The following is a 24,313-nucleotide window of genomic DNA, read 5'->3' on the forward strand; positions in this document are numbered from 1 at the left end:
GTGCCAGGAGGGGACATACCTCCTGTCCTTTGGCCCATAGCACTTTTATCTTTTTTAATGACATGTTCTTACTCTCTGATGTCAGGAACCAGGTCTTTAGGTCTTGAGCTAAATAAAATACAATCAATAAAATAAAAATAAAAGCTCCTGGCGATGGGTAGGGATCGCCTCTCCTGCCATCCTGCCACCAGCCTTGCATCCTTGGTTTGTTCCCCACGTGCTTGGCACTGGCCTCGCACAGCCCAAGTGCTTAGTCGGGGGGGGGCCCTCACTCCTGAACTCGGAGGAGATGGGGAGGAAGGATGAGGGGAAGAGACCCTGGACAACCAGTCCCATCATTTTATAACATCCTTCTTCTGGACAACACTAACTAACTAACCTCAGAGCTCTCATCGTCCAAGCCTTTTTATTTTATAAGGAAAAAATGAGACTAAGAGATGTTATGTTATTTGCCCAATAACTTAGAGTTACTGGATCTAAAAGACGGTGCTAGAACCCAGATATCTGGGTTGTCTGCTCACAGCTCTTTCCACCAGGCCACAATGCCCCCATGAATATTTACTAAGACAAAACCACTGGGCCACTTTAAAGAAGTTTTCGTCATTTTGTGCTTTTCACAGGAGTTGCCTGCAGGCGACCAAGGCACTGTAAAAGCAGTGGTGCCGTGTGGCGGGGCTGGATATTAGCTTAAACGTCTTCACCCTCGTCGTCTTCACAGTGAGTGGCTGAGGAGGAGGTGGGGTTGGTCTTACTGTCTTAGGAGTGGCAGAGGCAGAAGAGGCAAAGGAGATGGGAGGGGGGCAGAAGAGGCAGGCACACTTGGTGTAACTTTTATTTAAAAAACGTGAGTCTAAGTGGACTCACAAAACAGTGTTAGTATAAGTTCACACCCATGTTGTTCAAGGGTCAAATGTGTGTCTGTGTATAAAAGGACACTTATTAGGGAATTGGCTCACGCAATTATGAAGGCCAAGAAGTCCTGTGATCTGCTGTCTGCCAGCTGGAGAGTTGGGACAGCTGGTGACGTAATTCAGTCTGAATCCAAAGACCTGAGAACCAGGAGCCAATGGTGTGACTCCCAGTCTGAGGCCAAATGCCCGAGAACACGGAGCGGGAGGCTGTGTAAGTCCTGGAGTCTAAAAACCCAAAAACCGGGCACTCTAATGTTGACAGTGGAAGAAGATGGTTGTCTCCGCTCAAGAAAGACTTCCTCTGCCTTTCTGCTCTATCGAAGCCCTCACTGGATGGGCTGGTGCACGCTGACATTAGTGAGGGCAGATGTTTACGCAGCCCACCAATTCCCATGCTCGTCTATTCCAGCAGCAGCAGCACCCCACAGGCATTTCACCAGCTACCTAGGCATTCCTAAGCCTGGTCAAGTTGACACATACAATGAACCATCACTCAGCCCTTCTCAGCCACCCCAGGGCAGCCCATGTCTGGCATGGTGGAAGCTGGCACACTGAGCGTCTCCACCACTCTGTCTCTAAGTCTCTTGGAGGGCAATACGTGAATATTGCTTACATGTTTGAACTGCTTAGATATAAAATAGGTGCGAAGAGCCTATGGAATTTCTAAGCCGTGGCCGAAAGGGCTGGGATCACTTAAGGAACCAGGAGGGAGCACCCCTGTGGTAGGCAGTGCTAGGAGCACTAGAGTGTGGGTGGCCGGGACGTGGAGCAGGAACAAGAGCAGGCACAGAGGAGAGGCCACGAGAGTCCAGAAGCAAAGAAAATTGATGAGCACTGGGAACTAAAAACCTTTGCAATTTTCCCCTAAGCCCTTCATCATCCCTGAGGAGGCGGGACAGGGAGAAACAAGAGGTGTCAGCTGTGGTGCACACACTCTGAATCGCGCTGTCAATGCTTTCTTCTGTCAACTTATTTAGATACCAGCCCAGTTCTCTGCCACCCTGGTGCTCACTGTGGACACTCCTGTCCTGACCACTGGACAGTGTGGGATACTTTCCAAAGGCCACAGAGCATGCAGGCTTGTCTTCCCTCAGGAAAAGTGAGATCAGTAAGATCAGCTGTCCTGAGACATGCAGGCTTGTCTTCCCTCAGGAAAAGTGAGATCAGTAAGATCAGCTGTCCTGAGAAAATTGCCTTGACCAAAAGGGTTGGGATGAGTTTTCACCGTGATTCCACAGGTTCCTATGGTGCCCGAGGGGACACGCCCCGTGTTAACACTGCAATCTCATTCCCTCCTCATCGCCCCTGGAGAAGCAGGTCTGGTAGTGCAGAAAGAGCATGGGGCTTTGGACTCAGGCACCTGGCTTTAAATCCCAGCTCCGCTAGGTACCCTGTTTGACTTTGGGATTCCTTTACTGGGACAAAAAGGGCTTTGAGACGCAGATGAAGCTTCAGGGTAAATTAGAACAAGAAATCTTTCTTGTGACATTTTATTCTCATTTGTCAGAAATTTATTGCAGCCCTATGATAACAGGGGTATGAGAGCCGCCCCTTGGACGTGGCCCCTGGCACTTCAGGGGAGGCACTCTGGAGGGCTCCTGGCATGTACAAACTCTCTGCTGTCAGCAGGCGAAGCAGCCTCCATTCTGTCCGTCTCAGAGGAAACCAAACCTGAGATGATGGATAGGTATGAGGCTGAATCCCAAGTCTGCTCCTTCTCCTCCATCTCCCCTTCCTTCATGCTGCAAATCTGCCTTCAGGAAATATTTCTATCTCTCCATAGAATGTCCCGCTATGCCTTTTGCCAGAAACAAAAAAGTGCACACATTGACACTGCCCACAGGAATTGCTCGGCTTTCTCTCCGCCAAAATGCTGCTCATGGAGAGCAAATATTAGGATTCCTAAAACTCAGAGCTCTCAGGAACATGGCAAGCAGCCCAAAATGGGGGTTCCAAACCCTGCCAGATTCTATTCACTGTATTTGTGGTCTTGATGAAATGATCCAGCCTTGGTAGATTCAGCTTCCTTATATATAAACCAGGAGAACAGTGCTCATCTTTCTTGTTGAGATATTATCAGGCAGAACTTATGAACTTCAAAGAACTTAAGAGAGAGCCAGAGGTGTACAGCTCCATGGCAGAACAGCATGTTAGCCTTGCTGTTGTTATAACAGAATCACCACGGTTCATGTAAAAACATTTCGACAGTCTCTGAAAAAATCTCAAGTCTTCCCAAGGAGGAAGTGTTATAAAGGACATGTAATGTTTCACTCATTTGGCTATATGACAATTTTTCATTGAGATTCTCTATGCCCAGCAATGGGATTGCAGTGACGAACAAGAAACACATAAACCTTTCCTCTAGAAGCTAACAGGCTAGTAGGCATGGGACAGGGGAAGCAGAAAAGCAGATGGAGAAATCCCAAAGTTATTGGGGGTATGTAAGACATGGGAAGCAAGACATTTTCACTTTTATCTTGGTCTCCTTGCTGTCCATGGAGTCGGCTATAGTGGGCGTCTTTTGTTTTGCCTCCCTAACATCCAGCTGTTCTCTGGTAAAGCTTCTGATTGGTTACCCACCCACTCCCATGCCCAGTCCAGGAGGCTGGGGTGGGGCTGATCTCACCCCTGGGGTCCAGGGTATGGACACCTTACACAGGCTGGACCCATTACCCACCTCATCTGCCTGGATCCAATGAACTGGTATAGGGATAGGGTTGCCAGATAAAATACAGGATGTCTATTTAATTTAATTCAAATTTAAATTTGGATTTTAGGTAAATAAGTAATGTCTTATACATGTTCCAAATATTACATGGGGCAGACCTACCCTAAGAAATTATTCATTGTTCATCAGAAATTCAAATTTGACAGATATCCTGTATTGTTATTTGCGAAATCTGGCAACCTTATTCAGAACGGCCAATGAGAGCCTTTCCCGGGACGTTTTTGGAGTTGTTAGCAAACAGGCACTCTTTCCCCGCTATAATTGTGATAGCTGCAGTTACCCATCTTTGGGGAAGCCATCCTGAAAAAGGAGTTGACACATGAGGCAGAGCTGCAGGATGGGAAGAAGTACCTTTGCCAGGTCTTCAGAGCCTCCCATCCAGCTGTCCCAATGGACCCCAGCCTTTCGAGCTAGGTGGGCAGCTGCTGTTCCTTTGCCATTTGCAATGGAAAGAGCCCCGTTCAGAACATTCTGCATGCATTCTCAACTCTGTACAGCACTTCCAACTTCCCCCACTGTAAGGGACGTTCTTCCTATCAAAATCTTTTTCATTCCTCAGAGTCCACTCAACTCCAATCTTCAGAAATTGTTCACAGGCTCTTCCAAAAAAACCTGCACACATTACTCAGGGTCACACACACAGGTCACTTTCGTATCCTGGAATGTCATATGTCTAGTCCAAAGACTTGGCTTATTTTAAAGCCCTAGATGCTATCTAGGCTTCAATTTTCTTCGAATCACCTGAAGCCCCAACACCCTTCTGGAGTAGATTTATTTAACTGATTGTGAGCAGACACAGGGAGCAGTCATGACGAGTCAATATCGTCTCTCTTGAAGTGGCAGGACACCTTGTAAAGTCCCTTGTATGTGGGGTCAGGAGTCTAGGGTTTGAGTGAAGCCACTTTCACTGACACCTCTCTGGCTGGGACACCCTCATACTCACAGGAGGACTTGTATGAGTGCTCACTGCGGGTACTCATGCAGGTACTCTCATCTTCTATTTCCTCCTCTATAAAGTGCTGAGGTGTCCAGCATCTAACATATGTTTCCAGTTCCATGGTTCAGTGACCCAAACTCATGCTGATAGATCTAAGGATTGGCCCAAGACAAAGAATATCTGGATTTCAGAAAAGTATTTTACAAAGTTCTCATGAACTTTAGGAGAATGTTCTCTTTAGGATAGATAGAGAAAAAGAAATCAAAATTCAATCTAAATGAGAGGAGATTTGTATAGCACGTGAACAAGAATTCATAGAGGCAGGTGTTCTTAGATGGGAGATGTGGTCAGCCGCAGGGCTTGTTCTATATCCTGGGATTTATCAACAATTTAAGGTAATTGGAAGCACTCTTACCAACTTCCAGGTGGTACAGAACTGGGAGGAATGGCCAATACATTGGAAAAGAGAAATGAGATTCAAACCAATTTGCTATTCTGAATCCATGGTTTATAGCAAATTATATAAACATATATATATCCAACTGGTTAAAAAACAGGTCAACCATGTAAATGCAAAATAAAGATGTGGTTCATGTGAAAAAGACATGTTAGGTTTATGACAAACAGAATGTGAATCATCCGTAGCTGTCTAAAGAGCAAATGCAATGTTAGCTTGTGTTATCAGCTCTGCAGAGCCTGGTTCGAGGGACCTAAGAGCTGGTTGTGCCCTGAGCCGAACACACCCTTTTATTACTAATATTATCATGGGGCTCATCCCCAGTAGACAAGGTTGTGATGGGATAAGTATGGAAACTGCCCTTCCATGGTTCATTCAGCTGTGCATGTCCTTGTTCATTCTGCAAATAGACTCAGCCTTGATCAGTAGTGACTTGGAATCCTTTTTGAAGTGAGGTAGAAGTATACATAAATAAATATAGACAAATAAATAAAATATGCCAGAAACTGTGCTCCAATAAAGTGGGAATTTCAGGCCCTCCACGAAGAGCTAGAAGAGCGGAGCTTCCTGGGAACAGGGGCAAAGATAGGGGCAATCTGGGAGGTTGGACCACAGCGACAGTGGCTTCAGCTCGGACTTTTCAAGGTAGAGGCTGAGTTCATCACACTCCATGGTTCAGGGCACTCTGACATCTCTCCTTGTATTTATTGATTCATTTATTCCATTTCATCTCAATTCCGCACCCAGGAGGCAACTCTTTTAATAGGTTTATGTGTGTCCTTTGATTTATATGGGTTCTTGAAAACCACGTGTGATTGCTTTGTGTCCATTTTTACATAAATGATGTGCTATGTATCTGATTCTCTTTCTTGCTTTTGTTCATTCAAGTCTATGTTTTCAGAACTAGCCAGGTGACTGTGCAGTCCATCATTATTCATGATTTTGTATTTGTGAATTTGCCTACTCAATAAAATGCATCTGTGACCCAAAAATCAACAGTCCAGGGACTTTCACAGTCACTTTCGGATATACCCAGAACACTGAAAGATTTGTACTGCCAGATGTGCAAGCCCCCAGCTAAGGTGGAACAAGACACTGTTCTGCCTTCTTGTTTCTGCTCTCATAAACAACTGTCCTTTTTGCAGTCTGTTTAGTGCTACACTTTTCATATCTTTGTGCTTTTGGGGGATAATTCAGCTGTTGGAAATAGCCCCCAAGCATAGTGCTAAGTGCTGCCTAGTGTTCCTAAGTGCAGTAGGCTGTGATGCCCCTAATGAAGAAAACACGTGTGTTGAAAAAGCTTTATTCAAGCATGGGAGTTAGGGCTGTTGGCTGTGAGTTCAGCACTAATGGATCAACAATATAGATGAAATAAAGTGCCTTTAAACAGCAGCACACATAAGCAAGGTTACATACTGATAAGTTGATCAAAGCATTGTGACCCGTGGCTTACAGGAACCTACCTCTGTATTTCCCCTAGGAGCAATGGTTCAGTATTTACTAACTCAGTGTTCACAGACTTTACAGAACAGAGCTATTATACATAACAAAAATTGACAGTACCTCTCTCTCACTGCTTCTCACTGCTGTGTAGTACTCCATATCACACTTTGTGTTATTTATCCATTCCCACAGTAACAGACACACTCAGTTCCCATAAGCAAGACTATGGCAAGCATCCTCATGTATCTTCCTTCAGAGACCAGTGTGAGAATTTCCCTGGAGACATTCCCAGGAATGGGATCTTCCAGTCCTAGGGTATGTGCATTTTACCAAGTACTGCTGGATTGCTCTAAAGAAGGGCTATCCCATTTTACCTCTCAGCAGCATCATACAAGAGTCCTGTGTTTCCTATAGCCCTGCCATGACCTGCCTGCCATCTTCAACTTTCTAGTTTTTGCCAGTCTGATGGGTGTAAAGTCATAGTTCATTATAGTTTTTATTTTATGTCCCTAATCAAATGAGTCTGAGCATTTATTCATTTGCTTGTTATTTTGGATATCCTGTTTTGTGACTTGTCTATTCATGCTCTTTGTCCATTTATCTATTGAGGTCCCTGCGATTGATTTGCAAAAGTTTCTTGTATATTTTAGATATTTGAACCACGTCAGATGTGAGCATTTTAAATATATTCTCCTAAGTTGTCATTTGCCTTATAATTGTGTCCTTGGTTTCTTCACTAAATGGAAATCCTTAGCATTGATTTAATCAAGGAGTATAACTTTGAACCTGAGTCCTGAAAGTTGGGTGATTTCTAGGGGAGAAGAAGGGGTGGAAGTTTAGGCATGAGCTTCCATATGAGAGGGCCTATCATTGAAGGGCCAAAGACAACTGAAATTTTTTTCAAACAGAAAAGATAAAATACAGACAGGAAAAAAGCTATTTCATCCAAAGGGCTGTATGTCAAGGAGGCTTTAGACATAGTCTATCCCCAAGTAACAAAGAGTTCCTTGGGTGATGCCCTCCAGATGGCCATGCACAGGTTGTAAGAGCGTCAGGAGTGCCACATGGAACCACAGCCTTTATAAGCCCTGAAGGTACTGACAGTTCTGAGAGCTCAGAGCCTGTGGATGGGATAGAAGAGGAGGAAATCCCACAGAGATTGTTCTGTCCCTTAACCAAGCAATTCCTCATGCCCACGCAATGCTCACCTGGCTGAGCTGGTCTTCCCAGCATCTCTCAACAAGTAGAAGCACTTTCACACTGCACCCTCTCCACCTCTTACTCACACAGGCACAACTCATTCATCTCATGGATGTGGCATTAGGCAAGGCCTTTCTGTGACTTTCTGTTTTTAATTCAGAATTGAGACTTTTAATTGGTTCCCCTAATTCTAGGTTCTAAATCTGGAGAAAGGTACAGGAAGGGGTACAGGTAAAATGTCAAATAGACCCCAGTACAGTCATGAAGCAGAGAGAAAAGAGAGTTTCTGTCTTTCATTCACTCATTCATTCATTCATTCACACCATTGGTTGTATACTAGTGAGTGTATCCTCCATGCCAAGCACTGAGCACAGGACTGGAACAGAATGAACAGCAAGAGTGAGCAGAACAGATGTTGTCCTACCCTCGTGGATCTTACAGTTTAGAAGGGCAAACATCGATGGAACACCAAATCTACAAACGTATTCACACTGCCACCCACCTTCTCCCTCCTTTCTTCCTTTAAAAGTAGTGAGATGAATAAGGGGAATGCAAATTAGAATCAAATAAAACTACCATTGTGTCTGCTGCATTGGCAAATATCCAGAATTTTGATGGCATATTCTGTTGGTAGGCTATAGGACAACAGGCAGGCTCGTACATTGCTGGTGGAAAAGCAAAGGGGTGCAGCTCCTATGGAGGAAAATTTGGCAATATGGAGTAAAGTTACATATGCATTTAACCCTCTCACCTAGCAATCCCACTCCTAGGAAAATATCCCTAAGATAGGCTGGCAAAAATACAATATGCGTGCAAAGCTATTTAGTACAGTACTTCTTGTAGTAGCCAAAGATTGGAAAAACAAACCAAATGTCCATCACTGGGGGAATTAGTTGAAGAAGGCAAATCCAAACAATGGAGAATCAAGCATTATATAAAAGGAATGAGGAATGCTGCACATTCTAGTAGGGAGAAATTGGAAAAGTTGAGAATAGTGTGTATAGTATGCTACCTTATATCTTAGAATAGGAGCGAATAGTATATATATATATGGGGGTGTGTGTGTGTGTGTGTATACTATTGTAAAATTTTAATGGAAGGAAGTACCAAAAACTAACAAACCACCAAAAACCCACCACCACCAGACCTGAATCTTCAGATGTTAGATGTAAGTTTGCAATTTAGAGGAGTTATCAGTGAGAGAAGAATGTGTTAAATGACAACTTGGGTATATCATCAGCAAAATCCAGAGAGTGTGAAGTTCTGTAAGACAAAAGACCTGGTTTCCTCAACAAGTGTTAAGGGGAAAAAAGGGAGGAAGAAGCCCCCTTTAAAAAGCATATCAGCCAAATTCAGTATGTGTGATTTGTTTTGGTATTGATGTGAACAAGCCAGCTGTTAAAAATAAAAGCATGTAAGGGATAATTGGAGAAATTTATACACTGAATAAATACTTCGTGATGCTAATAAATTATTAAGTGTGATCATAGTTTTGCTATAATTTTAACTCCTCATTTTAAGGGATACACACTGAAGTATTTGTGAATGGAAAGTTATAATGTCTTGGATTTGTTTCCAAAGAATCTGGAGAGGGGTTGTAAATTGGGTGGGATTATAGATGAAATGAGACTGGCTCTGCAGTGAAGCTGGGGTGATGGGTGTACGGGGTTTCAGTATACTATTTTCTCTACTTTTGTGGGTTTGCAATTTTCGGTAATAAAGTGTTAAAAAATTGATGAAGTGGCTCTCCTCCTATAAGAGTCTTATCTATTCATCTCTGTTCTGGATGCCATTCCATCTTATCTTCTCAAGGTCTTAGCTCTCCATTTATTGCCTCTTTGAGCATTGTAAATCTCTCTCTCTTTCAATCTCTCTCTCTCTCCTGAGTCATCTCCACAGATTATAAACATGCTCCACCATCTCCTATCCAAAAAAAAAGGAAAAAATGGAAAACCAACTTTAGTTTCTCCCCTTGGTCCTTCTAATCTGTCTTCCTCCACCCAATGATTTTATTCTCCTGCACAGCCCTAACTTCTCTTCTTAGAGGTAAACTTCCTAATTCCTCACCATCCATTCACTCTCCAATCCACTGCCATCTGGCTGCTGCTGGAACATGGCCACCATCTCCCATGGCCTCCACAGCATCCACTGCAGCAGCTGCTGCTCTGCCTCTCATCTGCGCTGACCTGGTTCCATGTCACTCTCCTACTGCACGCTGTCCATCTGTCCTCCCTCACTGAGTGTCCCTCTCCCCTGACCCACAGCACTCCCTCCATGCAGCTACTTTTAATTCCTCCAACTGTCCCTGTGACATCCCGGTAGCAGCACCTTCCCCCAGGCTCTTCCCTAGGGAGGCTCCTCTCACACCTCAGGACTTCAGGGTGACCTTCACCATCCTTCTGTCCAGTGAGGTCCCTCCTCCAATCTTTGTCATTGCATCCACTTCACTTCTCTAATAGCACTTATTGCAAATTGCAATCATCTTTTTTTATTCGTTTATTTCTTGCTGGACTTTCAACTCCACATGGAGAGGAACCAAATTCGTTTTGTTCATCACTGTCATCCCAGCAAATAGTACAGTTCCTGGCACACAAGGGCATGTAAAAAATATTTGCTGAATGGAAACATTAAATGACATATTAATCAAACGATTACGCAAATTAGTATAATTGCAAGTTGTGAAAAGCAGTATGGAAAAAAGGCACATTTCGATTCTCAATCTGGTTTGAGAGGGAGGGTCACCAGAGCTTCCTGGAATTGCATGAGCTGAGATCTGGAGTGGAGGGAGGTATGGGGGAGACGTGGGGCAAACATAAAAAGAAAAGGTCAGCAGACCCCAGCGAAAAGCCTCAAGAACTTTTGAAACCAAAAAGCTGCCTAAGAGTCAGAGATTCAAGGTTTCCTTTACAGATGAGTCTGTGGGTGATTCTTAGGAGCGAATGGGCAATGAGGGGAAGCCAAGGTCAATGCTGTCCAGGCTGCATTTAACCACCTGTTTACCAGCAGATGAGGAAGCTCTAGCTAGCAAGGTTTCCTGCTCCTCATAGTGTGTGGAATGCTTTAGGAGGCAGTCAGCACTGAGCTGAGGCCTTCCCCAAACACCGGCTGAGCTGGGGAAGCTTTCTCCATGCTCCAAGCTGGGAGCTGGCTCCTGCCTTCGCGTCACATCCTCCTGTGTGATGCAAGCCATGTTGACACAGACAGAACCTCAGATACTGTCTAATTCACTTTTGCTCAACAGACCTCCTGTGCTTAGATCTCTAGGCTTTGCCTTAGGGATGGTCAGGGTTCAAACATAGCTTCCCTAAAGGCAGATTTTAAGGACAAGAATCAGAGGTTTTATGCACCCAACAACAACCAAAAGAGGTGGGAGACTGCAGGTGCTTCAAACAGACCGTGAAGGAACAAAGGATGGATGAAGCGCTTCTGAAAATCATCCAAATTCGTGCATGCACACACACACACGCACACGCACACACCCGCGTGCACACACAGGCACACACGTGCACGCACACACACATGCACAAGCACACAGACGCACACGCACACGCACACACACATAGACATGCACACATGCATGCACATACACATGGAGAAGAAGTAAAAAGGTTCCTCAAGTGCATAACCTGTCCTCTGACTCAGTAGCTCTGCTTCTAGGAGCCAGCTCTGTGGAAGTAATCAGAGGCAGGCAGCAATGAATGCGCTAGTATGAGTGGTTTAATGCTATTTACAAAGTAACAAAATTAGGAAAACGAAAACAAGGAGAGGGCTAAATAAATTAGAGCATGCCAAAACAAGTATGTAGCCGTTACAATTATGTTTATAAATACATTTTAATTGCTTGGAAAATGCTTGTAATGTTAAATGAAGATAATAAAATGAATAAATAACTATACAATATGAATTCAAATATCTGAGTTTCTCTCTATATATTAGATGGATGGATGAATGCAAAGGAAAGAGATCAGATAGAAATAATTATAGTTATTTCTGGTTGGTGGAAATTGTGTTATTTTAATTTTTTATACTTTATTTTTACCAAACACATATTCTACAACTATAAACAGTAAGAAGCTTCTTTATTTATTCATGTTTTTGTTTACCGTAGTAAAATATACATAACAGGCAGGGAGCGGTGGCTCACGCCTGTAATCCCAGCACTTTGGGAGCCTGAGGTGGGCGGATCACAAGGTCAGGAGTTCGATACTAGCCTGACCACCATGGTGAAACTCCGTCTCTACTAAATATGCAGAAATTAGCCAGGCGTGGTGGTGCCCACCGGTAATCTCAGCTACTTGGGAGGCTGAGGCAGGAGAATCTCCTGAACCCAGGAGGCAGAGGTTGCAGTGAGCTGAGATCACGCCACTGTACTCCAGCCTGGGTGACGGTGAGATTCTGTCTCTAAATAAATAAATAAATAAATAATATTAAAATTTATCAGTTCAGCCCCCCCTTTTTTTTTTTTTGAGACGAAGTTTCGCTCTTGTCTCCCAAGCTGGAGTGCAATGGCATGATCTCGGCTCACCACAACCTCTGCCTCTGGGTTCAAGCGATTCTCCTGCCTCAGCCTCCCGAGTAGCTGGGATTACAGGCATGCGCCACCACGCCCAGCTAACTTTTGTATTTTTAGTAGACAAAAATGTTGGTCAGGTTGGTCTCCAACTCCTGACCTCAGGTGATCCACCTGTCTCGGCCTCCCAAAGTGCTGGGATTACAGGTGTGAGCCACCACACCCGGCTAGTTTAGCCATTTTTAAGCACACATTTCATTGGCATAAAGTACACTCACATTGCTGTGCAACCCTCACCACAACCATGTTCAGAAGTCTCTCATTTTCCCAAACAGAAACTGCACCCATGAAACACTGACCTTTCATTTCCTCCTCCCCGTAGCCCCGGCCACCACCGCTGTTCTGTCTGTCTTGATTTGACTGTCCTAGGTACCTCATATGTGTTGAATCATACGGTATTTGTTCTTTTGTATCTGCTTATTTCACTTAGCATCATGTCCTCAAGGCTCATCTATGTCTGACTCGTTTTTTAAGTATTTTAGTGTTACTCCTACAATCTGTCAGGTCTCAGTGCTAATCTACAGAGATCTCAACAAGGTCTTTTGTATGAGACTTGACGGACTTGAATATTTTGTTTACAATATAAGGGTTCCTCTCACAGAGCCTCTGGAAGGGATGTGAAGAGACCATATTAACATCACCCCTCCAGAAATACCCACCTTCACTTTGCCACCAGGAGCAAGTCACTGGAGATGTTGCATTTCTGTATTTAGTCTTGAGAAGTGGTGAGTGGAAGAGGAAGCTAGGATTCATTTTGATTTAAAAAAAGGTCTGGAAGGAGCTTTGAAAACTTGTAATAAAATCATCTTGCTTAACAGAGGCTCAGGCAACCTAAATGAATTGCTTCCATTTGCACAAGGTGGGCAATACAGTGTCATGACCACGGGTTTCACATTTGGTTTCTATTCCAGCCCAGCCAGCCCCTGGGAAATCACATGAGTCTCAGGGGATTACTTCAGAACTCCAGATCCCAGTGTCCTCATCTGCAACATAGGTGCTGCTACGGTTTGAATGTGTCCCCCAAATCTCACGTGTTGGAAACTTAATCCCCAATGTGGCAGTATTAATATCACCTTTAAGAGGTGATTGGATCATGACAGCTCTGCCAGCAGGAATGGAATGATCTGTTTATGAATTAATGGGTTAATGGATTAATGGGCTATCATGAGAGGGGCGCTGATGTCTTTATGAGAAGAGGAAGAGAGACCTGAGCACATGAGCACACTCAGCCCCCTTGCCGTGTGATGCCACCTCAAGACTCTGCAGAGAGTCCTCACCAGCAAGAATGTCCGCACAAGATGCACCCACTCAACCTGGGACTTCATTACTGTAAGCAGCCTTCAGAACTGTAAGCACTAAGTGTCTTTTCTTCATAAATTATCCAGCTTCAGATATTCTGTTATAAGCAACAGAAAACAGACTAACGCAGGCACCATAACTGTAGCCATTTCATACAATTGGACAGGTACAGTTTAAGCTGCCTGAATTAATGCCTGGCAATGATATATGATCAATAATGGTAAGTGCTATTATTATTATTATTATTGTTATTATTATTATATTATCAGGGTCTTGCTCTGCCACACAGGCTAGAGTACAGTGGCAACATCATAGCTCACAGCATCCTTGACCTTCTGGGCCTAAGTGATTCTCCTGCCTCAGCCTCCCAAATAGCTAGAACTACAGGCATGTGCCACCATGCCTGGCCAAAGTGCTGTTATTAAATCAAATGTATTATTATTGTTAGGACAGGAGATTCCATCTGCATGAGTTTGTATCTGCGCTGGAGGAATAAGGAAGCGGGCACCCAAATCACTGATTTGCAATTTATATCAGCCTGGGCGGTAGAGCTAGACCCTGTCTCAAATAAATACACACACACACACACACACACACACACACACACATATATGTATATATATGAAATTAAACATATATATGTGTATATATAATGAAATGAGTACAGTTATGGTGCCTGCATTACTCTGTTTTCTGTTGCTTATAGCAGATCATCTGAAACTGGATTTTATACATATATATATATATACTCACACATATATATATTTGAGACAGGGTCTACCTCTATCTCTGAGACTGAAGTACAGCGGCGTAATCGTGGCTCACTGCAGCCTCAACTTGCTGTGCTTAAGCAATCCTCTCACCTCAACTACCCAAGTAGTTAGGAATACAGACGTACGTCATCACGTCTGGCTGATTTTGTTTCATTTTTTGCAGAGACGAGATCACACTGCGTCAGCCAAGCTGGTCTTGAAGCCCTGAGCTCAAGCGATCCGCCCGCCTTGGCCTCCCAAAGTACTAGGATTACAGGCATGAGCCACCATGCCCGGCCCCAAGTTACATTTAATGTGAAGGAACAAAAGGTCTACATTACTGGAACTTTCTATGCACTGTAACTTTCAAGATTAGTCACAATTCCCTTCAAAACCCAGATGTGTAACCTGCTGCTGCTTCTCCTCCTGCTCCAAAAGCGTCTGTGTGTTTGCAGAGTTTTCCTATTTGTTTCTCCCACCGCAGAAAGGTCTCTGTGCCGCTCTGCTCTGGTGGTCTACCTTGCCTGGCCGAGGGGAGACACCCAGATGGCTCCTCCTCACACGGTTCTGCTGCCCAAGCTCCAAAGCACAGGGAGTGGTCCAATTAAAAATCTGGGCACGTAAGGAAAGGCAAGCATTAAAGGCCAACTCTGTTGTGCTTTAGAAAAAAAAAAAAGAGGAAGAAGAAGAAAGAGAAATGAAAAAGAATAGCAGCATGTAAATATTGTATTTCAGGTTCTCTTGTGCTCACTAAGGAATATGGGCAGCTGTCTTGAATGGGCTTAGCAACTACTCATTTTGAGTGGAACCTCCTTGATGGACTAGAATGAACGAGAAAGAATGCCTTGAGGAGAACCTCATTATTCAGGCACAGCCCCAGCATTGCTCCTTCTAGCTGTCTGCTGCCTTCCCAGACATTGTGGGCGAGGCGAGCTGTGCCCGAAGAAGACACCTCTTTCAGAGGGCATCTGTGTGAGTGCGGACATGGGCAGGCTTGGGCACCAAATGTACACTTCCTGAGTGTCATTTTCATTCTGAAGCATTGAAGTGTCCTATTCATTTCTGAAAACATGTGTGCCGGCCTGGCATCTTGCTCAGGGGGCACGAAACAAATCAGGATGGGGAGGGAAATGACCAGAGCCCATATTTCCTAAGTATGTGCTTTCTCTCCCCCATCCCTTCCCATCCCCACTCTTAGCCCACCCTCCTGCAGCCCCGTTAACATGATAGACGTGGAAAGGTTTTCCCACTCTTAGCCCACCCTCCTGCAGCCCCGTTAACATGATAGACGTGGAAAGGTTTTCTCCACTCTTAGCCCACCCTCCTGCAGCCCCGTCAACATGATAGACGTGGAAAGGTTTTCCCCCTGCACCTCTTGGCAGTCAGGGTTTCTGCACTGCTTATGAATTCAGGATGCACGGGCTGTGCATCGGTGCTGCTCCCTGGCTTGGCTGAGACCACCTGGCTCTGCCAAGGACTTTGAAACATGCAAGCCGGAAGAGGAAACAATATCTCTGTTGAGAACAACTGCGCTTGGCCTGAATCCGTCAAACAGGATTTATTGGGAAAGGAGGAGGGAAGGCAGGAGGAGGGAGAAAACTATACAGAGTATATTAAGTAAACACAAGTCCAGGTATGGCTCAGCTTTGCAGGGAATGGCAGTGAAAATAGGAACCTTAGGTCTGTTTTCAACACACAGCCTAATGGAAACTTCTACTTCAAGACAGATTATAGAGTTTCATCCTCAAGAAGTGTGCTGAGTGCCATCCCGGGCCTTCTGTAGATGTGGTCTCATTTAACTCTCCCCAAGAACACTGGCAGGGCCATCTCATTATTTCTAATAAAACTGAGACCTGAAAAGTCAACGCGACCACCAGAGCTGCAGCTCCTAGGACTCAGATCTTCTGGATGTGTGCCCAGTGGTTACCCCAACTCCACCAGAAAAGAAACAGTAATCACTCTTAAAAAGTATGGCAGGGCGTGGTGGCTCACCATGCTGTAATCCCAGCATTTTGGGAGGCTGAGGCAGGAGGATCACCTGAGGTCACGAGTTAGAGAACAGCCTGGCCAACATGGCGAAACCCCGTCTCTACTAAAAATACAAAAATCAGCTGGGCGTGGTGGCAGGCGCCTGTAATCCCAGCTACTTGGGAGACTGAGGCAAGAGAATTGCTTGAGCCTGGGAGGTGGAGGTTGCAGTGAGCCGAGATTGCACCACTGCACTCCAGCCTGGGCAACAGAGTGAGATTCTGTCTAAAAAAAGAAAAAAAATTACCTGACATTACAATTAGCCATGGCAATGTAAATGTTAATGTTAGGGAAACTGGGTGAGAACTCTGCACAGTCTTTGCAACTTCTCTGTAAACCTAAAACTATTCCAAAATAAAAAAGTTTATTTTAAACAAATAGGCCACAATCTGGCAGTATAAACACTTCCAAAAGGGATGCAATACAGATAACGCCTGTCAGCCTGCTATTTTGTCCATCTTTAAATTGGTGTTGAGTAGCACAGGGCCTGCACAGTCAGCGTTTGTTAAGTGCCACCAGGGCTGTGCTGCTCACGGGAAGGACACCAGAGGGGACTGTGCAGTGCAGTAATTGGGCCCTGATGTAAACTAGGGGGTCATGGGCAGCTTCTCTGAGAAAATAGTATGTACACATTTTAACTTATTGATTTATGAGTGTGCTAATAAGTTCATTATATTGTTATGTGTTGTATCAGTTTGCTCTCGCACTGCTATAAAGAAATTCTTGATATTACATAATTTATAAAGAAAAGAGGTTTGATTGGCTCACAGTTCTGTAGGCTGTACAGGCAGCATAATGGCTTCTGCCTCTGGGGAGGCCTCAGGAAACTTACAGTCATGGTGGAGGGTGGAGGGGAAACAGGCAGGTCTTACATGGCTGGAGCAGGAGCAGGAGCAGGAGAGAAACAGGAGGTGCTACACACTTTTAAACAGCCAGATCTTGTGATAACTCACTCACCACCGTGAGAATGGCACCAAGGGGATGGTCCTAAACCATTCATGAAGGATCTACCTGCATGATCCAATCACCTCCTACCAGGCCCCACCTCCAACATGGGGAACTACAGTTCAACATGAGATTTGGGTGGGGACATAGATCCAAGTCATTTCACATGTTGAAACTACTTTCGGTGTGTGCTATGTCTTTTAGCTTTATCATATCTTTGCCATGAAAAATATGCTCTTTTAAAATGACAATTAGCAGCCTCCCTCAGTCTCTAAAATGACAGAGAGACTGTCACTTGGAGTTAGTGTGATTTGGGGGAAGAAGACATTTTGGAACCAGAAAGATGTGAGTTCCAACCTCAGTGAATTGACTGAGGTGTCTGGCTGCATAATCTTGGATGATTGTTCTGGGTCTCTTAACTTCAGGTTCTTCCTATGTAGATAGAGATAATCATACTTACTTGACAGGCTCACGAACATTAACATATATAAATATATAAATAGATGGTATTTACTGATACCTTGGATGTGCTCAGGAAAGGAATGAATTAATGAATGATTATATATTATCAAGATTTCAAATTAAAACTTCACTGGGAGCAGTGGCTCACACCTGCACTTCTAGTGACTCTGGAGGCTGAAGTAAGAGGATGGCTTGAACCCAGGAGTTTGAGGTTGCAGGGAGCTATGATCATGCCATTGCACTCCAGCCTGGGCAACATAGCAACACCCGATCTCTATAAAAAAAAAAAATAATAAAAAATTAGTTGGGCATGGTGGTGCATGCTTGTAAGTTCCTAGCTCCTTGGGAGGCTAAGGTGGAAGGATTGCTTAAGCCCAGGAGTTCAAGGCTGCAGTGAGCTATGATTGAACCACTGCACTCCAGCCTGGGTGACAGAGTGAGACCCTATCTCTGAAAAATAAAAATAAAAATAAATTCACAACTAATTTAACAAAAAAATCAAGCATTGATAAAGAGAAAAGTCTACTGGTTAATCTATTGGTTACAGAAATTGCATGAATAATTATGGCAAATTCTACAGGTTCTTATCAGTCAGTGTTTTGAGCTGATCTTGAACACAGCAGGGCATCCAGGCACAGGTATGAGTATTGGGTATCAAACAGATCTGAAAGCAGCTCATCTCCCCCACAGATGCTCACTATGAGCAGAGCCAGGTTGACACAGGCACTTAGAGCTGTAGGCTCCCAGTGGCAGGGCTGTGGGAAGTCCCAGTGGGGCAGGCAGAAGTATTTCTATGCTTACAATGGGATTGTGGCTGTGATTTGTCATGAGGCTCTAAAATGATTCACCCTTGGTCATCTTCTTCTTTTTTTTTTTTTTTTAGAGATGGGGTCTTGCTATGTTGTCCAGGTTGATCTCGAATTCCTGGCCTCAAGGGATCCTCCTGCCTTGGCCTCCCAAAGTGCTGAGATTATAGGTAAGAACCACAAGTACCCAGCCCACCCTTGGTCCTTGAAGGAAGATAGAATGCCAGAGAGTTGTCTAAGGAGGGCCCACCACCACCAGCTACAGCACCCAGGTATGCTGGAGGGCGGGGAGCCAGCCTGCCCATGGTGCAGCACATCCCTCGGAGGATCATGTGCCCTTCCACGTGGGGGTATGGCATCCTGGAGAGGCATAAAATCTTCTCTTCTTGCAGGGCCAAACTGTCTTTTTTATTAGCTGTCTCTATACCCGGCTGTTGTCTTTACTGTCTCATAAAATTAGCCTGACAGCCAAGGAAAGCGAAGGCAGATGCATGGCCTGAATTTATTAGCCTGAATCTGATTCCCCAAACAGCGACCTGGAAGAAGTTCTGCCTATCACTCACTCGGCTTTCTTTTTTCTCACTCACTCCATCCTCAGCAGAAAATGCTGTATTGTTGCAGAAGGGAAGCTCACGCCTGGGGCAGCCTCCTCTTCTATAAAATGTGTATATGTGAGGAGCAGGAGGTGGGCAGAGGATGGACTAGATCAGTGCTTCCCCAAATCTGTCTGAACCTCAATCAGCTGTTGAAAAATACAGATTCCTGGGTCCCGTCTCCAATGTGCTGAGTGAGAGGCTATTCAGGTAGAAGCCAGAAATCTGAATTTTTGAAAGCTCCCCTTGATGGTTTTGCTGATCAGTCAAGATTGGGCATCATGGATCTGCCAGGTTACTTTGGTCTGGAACATTCTAGATTCTGGAAGCCCAACTCCTCCCCTAAACCACAGTTGTCAGTCCCATCTCTGTATAAAAACTAGAAATCATTTCCTAACAACTCAGAGAAGTTCTACAATCAAAGGAGTTTGTTTGCCTAAAACGGCTTCAAAATTTTCTCCTCCCCAGGGATCAGCTGGTCACAGGGACAACAAACATGCCTTTGCGTGTCTATCCGAGGTGTGGCCTGAAGCTCAGCAGCACTGGCATCACCTGGGAACTCATTAGAAATGCCGATTCTGGGGCTCCCCTCCAGACCTCCTGAATCACAGTCTCCACTTGACCAGGATCCCAGGACGACTCGAACCTGGTAGATCCACGATGCCCAATCTTGACTGAGCAAAACCATCAAGGGGAGCTTTCAAAAATTCAGATTTCTAGGTTCTTCCTGAATAGCCTCTCACTTAGCACATTAGAGATGGGATCCAGGAATCTGTATTTTTCAACAGCTGATTGAGGTTCAGACAGATTTGGGCAAGCACTGATCTAGTCCACCCTCCGCCCACCTGCTGCCCCTCACGTATACACAGTCTGAGACAGTGCTGGCGTCGATTACTGCTTTCGACTGGGCTGCATGTTAGAATCATCTGGAGAGTTTTTAAAACTACTGATGCTTGAGCCCTAAGCCCGGGGATCAGGGAGGAGTTTAAATTCCCCAGGTGACTCTTAACGAGCAGCGAAGCAACAACTGGATAAATGGTTTAAAATTAAAAGGCAAATGAGCTTTGGGGAAGGAATGTGGAAGGGGTTGTGGCGAGGGGTTCTGTATCTCATCACTGATTTGGCTTTCTTCCTTCATTAGGCAGATAAAATTATAAAACAGAGAAAGAAACAAAGATTTCTTCCACAAACAGAACTGGCCCTGAAACCCTCCTGAAACTGGCAGACAGGAGGAAAGCAAGGCAGAGAATGCTAGGAGATGAACTGTCTCACTGTCATGAGACCATTTCCAGTTTCTCTTGCAGCCTGAGCAGATGAGGCAGCACTTTCAGGGACAGGCTAATCTCTCCCGTGCCTTGGAGCGGGGCATTCCCAAGTCACAGACACTGTGCGAGTACACCCCATGACAGGGAAACCTCTCTCTCTCTAACAGGAAAGTGCTTCTTCTGCTCTGGCTGAAGCAGATTCTCTTTCTGTCGGAACTAAGTATGCATGGTATAGCTATTGGGATATAATAAGCATCCATTCTGGAAAAATAACAAAAGGCTTTTATGAAACTCCAATTCTGTGAACTTTGAGTAAATTTGATTCCCAGTGTATCAAGACTCCCACAAACCGGTTTCATCGAAACTTTCAGAGTTCTTGCCCACCCCCAGAGGCCATCTCCACTGCGTCCAGCCAGATAGAAGAGATAGTTCCAGATCCTTCCACGTGGGCTCATAGAGGGAACTGGGGACCTGGGGAGCATGTCAGAGGGCTCAGATTTGACTTGGTTTAGACATGACGCTGCAGATTGCCAGTTTTCTCACCTGGATTCTATCTACCCACTCTGTGGAACGCAGAGCAATTGCACCTGGGTGAAGGTTAGTGCGACCAAGTGCATGAGGCAGCACTGTGGGCTTTCCCTGGGTCTGAAGAAGCCCGAGGACTGGTGTTACGGTCCCTGAGTTCTCAGCCCACCCCAGGCCCTGCAGTGCTGTGGAAGATGCTCCTCCCCTGGCTTTGCTTAGGGATGGATCTGAGGTCACCCAGGGACCCACAGCTGCATCCTCCGCAGCGTTCTGACTAACCCTGAGTCAAGTGTTAGGGCTCAGAAAAGCTTCAACAATAAAAATAGCTTCAGGAAAGTGGCAGCTTCAATTCTTCGTGCCTTCGTGTGGGTGAATGCCTCTTTCCACACCACTCACTGGGAGGCTCTTGGAAAACACATCTGAAACTCCAAATGAAAAGAACAGATCCAGTTAACTCTCCCAGACTGAGGGGTAAAAACTGAAGCTCAGAACCATTGTAATTGTTAAATGATGGCAGCTTGTTCTGGTGGCTTGGCCGCCCCTTCTCTGGAGCAGCTGGGCTGTACGTTGAGTTGAGACATTGTCCGCAGAGGACTTTTTAGATGGACTGGAGATGACCAATCTGGACGACAAGGCGCCGTGACAGCTGAGACCTGGTAGCAGAGCCCCGAGACCCAACAGGCTCACCTGATGTGAGGTTGGCTATAAACGTGAGTCCTAGGGAAGGGAGCTGGGCTCACTCTCCAGGCCTCTGCCATCTGGAGCTGCCCTCCTGGTGCCCTTGGGGTGGCCCCAAGGAAGGTGCTTGGCTTTTGGCTCCAGGACTCCATCAAGAGCAAAGGAGAGGCCGGGCATGGTGGCTCATGCCTGTAACCCCAGCACTTTGGGAGGCCGAGGAGGGTGGATCATGAGGTCAGGAGATCGAGATCATCCTGGCTAACATAGTGAAACCCTGTCTCTACTAAAAATACAAAAAATTAGCTTGGTGCGGTGGCGGCGTCTGTAGTCCCAGCTACTTGGGAGGCTGAGGCAGGAAAATGGCATGAACCCGGGAGGCAGAGCTTATAGTGAGCCAAGGTCGCACCACTGCACTTCAGCCTGGGTGACAGAGCAAGACTCCATCTCAGAAAAAAAAAAAAAAAAAAAAGGAGAGGTGAGGCCTCCATGCTATTGAGGAGGAACCCTCTGACACTGTGACTCTTAGGATTTTCAGCCCAGGAAAAGAAAAAAAGAAAAGCATGCTTGTGACAGTACAAGATGCTATTTCAGGACAAGAAACAGTATTTTGGGTGAATCTAAGGAAGTCATTTTGTGAAGTTTCAGACAGAAGCAACAACATCAACAAAGATTTAAATAGAGAGCCCAAGAGGGTTGGCATGGCCTCATCAAGAAGAGGTTGGCCTCGGAATCTTCCATAAAAAGTCTGAAAAGCAACACAAAGTGCGGACTGGCAGGAGCACATGCCGTAGTTATCAGACTATCCCCGGCTAGCCGCCTTCCCCACCCAGAAAACACATTTGGCTTCAGACACCAAGGATACAGGGGACAGAGAAAGAGACACAAACAGACAGAAACAGAGAGAAGCTTGAAAAATAACTCTACACTGTATTCATTCTTACTGAGTGCTTACCACAGATCAAGACGTTCTGCTAGCTCCTGGGACAGAAAGACATTCTAATTTTCACTGCTAAGGGGCAACTTTTTTTTTTTCTTCTTGAGACAGAGTCTCACTCTGTCACCCAGGTTGGAATGCAGTGCTATAATCTCAGCTCACTGCAACCTCTGCCCCCCAGGTTCAAGCAATTATCCTTCCTCAGCTTCCTAAGTAAGTAGCTGGGATTACAGGTGCACACGCCACCACAGCCAGCTAATTTTTGTATTTATTGTGTGTTTTAGTAGAGACAGGGTTTTGCCATGTTGGCCAGGCTGGTCTTGAACTCCTGACCTCACATGATCCCCCTGCCTTGGCCTCCCAAAGTGCCGGGATTATGGGTGTGAGCCACTGTGCCCGGCCTAATTTTTGTATTTTTAGTAGAGATAGGGTTTCACCAAGTTGGCTAGGCTGGTCTCAAACTCCTGACCTTAAGTGATCCACCTGCCTTGGCCTCCCAAAGTGCTGGGATTACAGGTGTGAGCCACTGTGCCTGGCCTGCAACTTTTGATTTTAATCCCTAGAGTCCACTATTATGAACAGCTACTCTGGGCTGGCTACTGTTACGAAACCCATTGCCTCATTTCATCCCCATGACAAAGCTCTGAACTAACCTGCACTGGACGTTGGATAGGAGCATAGACATTGTGTTAGTTCATTCTTGCACTGCTATGAAGAACTACCTGAGACTGGGTAATGCATAAGAAAAGAGGTTTAATTGGCTCATGGTTCTGCAGGCTAGACAGTAAGCATGGCAGCCTCTGCCTCTGGAGAGACCTCAGGAAGCTTCCAATCATGGTGGAAGGCAAAGGAGACTCAGGCACATCTCAAGGCTAAAACAGGAGCAAGAGAATGAGAAGGGAGGTGCCGCACACTTTTAAATGACCAGATTTCTCAAGAACTCACTCACTATTGCGAGAACAGTACCAAGGAGATGGTACTAAACCATTCCATTCATGAGAACTCCGCCCATGATCCAGTCACCTCCCACCAGGCCTCACCTCCAAAACTTGGGATTACAATTGAACAAGAAGTTTGGTTGGGGACACAGGTCCAAGCCATATCAACATGAGAGCCAGATCAGGCTTCAAAGCCAGCCTTGGCCACTTATTTGCTGTGTGGCCTTGGATGATTTGCTTGACCTCTCTGTGGCTCAGTTTCTTCATCTATAAAATAAAAGTAGTACTCATGTCTACCTTGTGAGACTGTTGTGATGATTACATTAGTGTGTATATACATAATATATACTTGTACTATATACTAATGTATATTATCTATAATACATATTTTATATATAATATACATTATATATATATGTATGTATAACACCTAGAAAAGTGACTGGCATACAGTAAACACCGTATAAATGTTGGGTATTGTTATCGCCCCTATTTTACCCATGACAAAATAAGCCTAGAGAGGTGAACCACATGACTGGGGAGCTAGGCTCTGAGCTCAGGACTCTCTGCCTTGAACATCTAGCAGGCTTATCGGAAAGAGCTTTGTGACTTGTGAGGTTACTGCCAGTATTGCCTCTTGCAGGAGCGTGTGCAGGGCCTGCTGCTCACCTTAGGCACCAGCAGGTAATTTATCTGAACGGGGTTCCATGCTGTGGTTATGCACAAACGCCCTGACTCACTGTGACCCATACAGAGGTGAGTGGCCGGCTGTGCAGTGGAAACCACAGCATTCCTGTGTCCCTAAATGACTGATATCAGCTTGGCCCTCTGGACCCCAGTGG

Source organism: Trachypithecus francoisi, unplaced genomic scaffold (assembly GCF_009764315.1).
Source record: "Trachypithecus francoisi isolate TF-2019V2 unplaced genomic scaffold, Tfra_2.0 Contig01461, whole genome shotgun sequence".
In the NCBI taxonomy this organism is placed as follows: domain Eukaryota; kingdom Metazoa; phylum Chordata; class Mammalia; order Primates; family Cercopithecidae; genus Trachypithecus; species Trachypithecus francoisi.